At 43.4% G+C, this 2,835-nt stretch overlaps 1 pseudogene; it reads left to right on the top strand.

Annotated features, from left to right (window-relative positions):
* The first annotated feature begins 216 nt into the window (after positions 1-216).
* On the top strand, positions 217-1,595 carry LOC103086504 (heterogeneous nuclear ribonucleoprotein K pseudogene; annotated as a pseudogene).
* The last annotated feature ends 1,240 nt before the right edge of the window (positions 1,596-2,835 follow it).

Genomic DNA, 2,835 nt, shown 5'->3' with positions numbered 1-2,835 from the left:
TGACTGATAACATTTGCTCCAAATTCTCAGAAAATAAAGCTTGTTTTCCTCGGCAGGTGCCATTATCCTCTGTTTCTCTTGCCTACTTCCCGCTTATTTGCGGCCTACAAGCTACTGCAGCACTAGGGTGTCAGTTGGTCCTGCCCAGAACACTTCAGTTCTGCCCTGCAAGGATGTATTTAATAACTGATTGGTGTGTCCCTTTAATACAAGAAAATGGAAACTGAACAGCCAGAGGAAGCCTTTCCCAACACTGAAACCAGTGGTGAATTAGGTAAACGCCCTGCTGAAGATATGGAAGAGGAACGAGCTTTGAAAAGATCTAGAAACACCGATGAGATGGTTGAATTACGCCTTCTGTTTCAGAGCAAGAATTCTGGGGCAGTGGTTGGAAAAGGAGGCAACAATGTTAAGGCTCTCCATACAGACTGCAATGCCAGTGTTTCAGTCCCAGACAGCAGTGGCCCCGAGCGCATATTGAGTATCAGTGTTGATATGGAAACAGAGAAATTCTGAAGAAAATCATCCCTACCTTGGAAGAGGACCTGCAGCTGCCATCACCCACTGCAATCAGCCAGCTCCCGCTCGAATCTGATGCTGTGGAATGCTTAAATTACCAACACTATAAAGGATGCAACTTTGACTGCGAGTCGAGCCTGTTGATTCATCAGAGTCTGGCTGGAGGAATTATTGGGGTCGAAGGTGCTAAAATCAAAGAGTTTCAAGAGAACACTCAGACAACAATCAAGCTTTTCCAGGAATGTCGTCCTCAATCCACTGACAGAGTAGCTCTTACTGGAGGAAAACCTTTTAAGGTTGTAGAGTGCATAAAGATCATCCTTGATCTTATATCAGAGTCTCCCATCAAAGGACGTGCTCAGCCGTATGATCCCAATTTTTACGATGAAACCTATGATTATGGTGGTTTTACAATGTTTGATGACTGCCGTGGACGTCCCTTGGGATTTCCCATGCGGGCAAGAGATAGTTTTGACAGAATGCCTCCAGGTCGGGGCGGGCGTCCCATGCCTCCATCCAGAAGAGATTATGATGATATGAGCCCTCGTCGAGGACCTCCTCCTGGACAAGGGGGCTGGGGTGGTGGCAGAGCTCGGAATCTACCTCTTCCTCCACCACCACCACTTCGAGGAGGGGAGCTAATGCCCTACGACAGAAGAGGGAGAGCTGGAGACCATTATGATGGCGTGGTTGGTTTCAGTGCTGATGAAACCTGGGACTCTGCAGTAGATACATGGAGCCCATCAGAGTGACAGATGGTTTATGAACCACAGGGTAGCTCTGGACATGATTATTCCTATGCAGGGGGTCGTGGCTCATATGGTGATCTTGGTGGACCTATTATTACTACAAAAGTAACTATTCCCAAAGATTTGGCTGGATCGATTATTGGCAAATGTGGTCAGCGGATTAAACAAACCCGTCATGAGTCAGGAGCTTCCATCAAAACTGACGAGCCTTTAGAAGGGTCCGAAGATCAGATCATTACCATTACGGGAACACAGGACCGGATACAGAATGCACAGTATTTGCTGTAGGACAGTGTGAAGAAATATGCAGATGTTGAAGGATTCTAATGCAAGATAGTTTTTTCTTTTTTATAGTGTGAAGCAGTATTCTGGAATGTTTTTCTAAGACTAGTGAAGAACTGAAGGAGTCCTGCATCTTTTTTTTTTTTTTAAATCTGCTTCTGTTTAAAAAGCCAACATTCCTCTGCTTCATAGGTGCTCTGCGTTTGAGGTGTAGCGAAATCTTTGCAGTTCACCAGGTGAACTGTTTTAGTTCCTTACAAATAGGGTTGGGGGTTGGGGGAGGGTGTGCAAAAACGACCAATGAAATTTTGAAACAGCAGCAGAGTGAGTGAATTTTAATTTTTGTTCATTGTTTGTGGTTTAAAAAAAAAATCCCCCCATGCAATTATTGTGAACACTTTGCTTTGTGGCCACTGTAACATATGGGGGAGTGGGACAGGGAGGAAAAATAACAATAGTCCATATGTCCCTGGCATCTATTCAGAGCAGTGTGCAGAATGTAATGCTCTTTTGTAAGAAACATTTTATGATTTTTAAAATAAATTTAGTGAACCTGTTTTTGGCGGTCATTTTTTTTAAGACTCTTTTTTTAAACATCTTTATTGGAGTATAATTGCTTTACAATGGTGTGTTAGTTTCTGCTTTATAACAAAGTGAGTCAGCTATACATATACATATATCCCCATACCCCCTCCCTCTTGCGTCTCCCTCCCTCCCACCCTCCCTATCCCACCCCTCTAGGTGGTCACAAAGCACCCAGCTGATCTCCCTGTGCTATGTGGCTGCTTCCCACTAGCTAGCTATTTTACATTTGGTAGTGTATATGTGTCCATGCCACTCTCTCACCTCGTCCCAGCTTACCCTTCCCCCTCCCCTTGTCTTCAAGCCCATTTTCTATGTCTGCATCTTTATTCCTGTCCTGCCCCTAGGTTCTTCAGAACCATTTTTTTTAGATGCCATATATATGTGTTAGCATACGGTATTTGTTTTTCTCTTTCTGACTTACTTCACTCTGTATGACAGACTCTAGGTCCATCCACCTCACTACAAATAACTTAATTTCGTTTCTTTTTATGGCTGAGTAGTATTCCATTGTATATATTGCCACATCTTCTTTATCCATTCATCTGTGAGACGGTCATTTTTAAAATGGCTGAATTCCCCCAAACTGCCCCCAAACTAAACACTAAGTTTAATTTTCAGTCCTCTGTTGGATATAAATAAATGCACCTCTTCTTGGACTTAGGCAAAATATCTTGACACATTCAAGGCAAAATACCTTGAC

Source organism: Lipotes vexillifer, unplaced genomic scaffold (genome assembly GCF_000442215.2).
Source record: "Lipotes vexillifer unplaced genomic scaffold, Lipotes_vexillifer_v1.1 scaffold1176, whole genome shotgun sequence".
Taxonomy (NCBI): Eukaryota; Metazoa; Chordata; class Mammalia; order Artiodactyla; family Lipotidae; genus Lipotes; species Lipotes vexillifer.
This window is presented reverse-complemented; position numbering and strand designations above follow the sequence as displayed.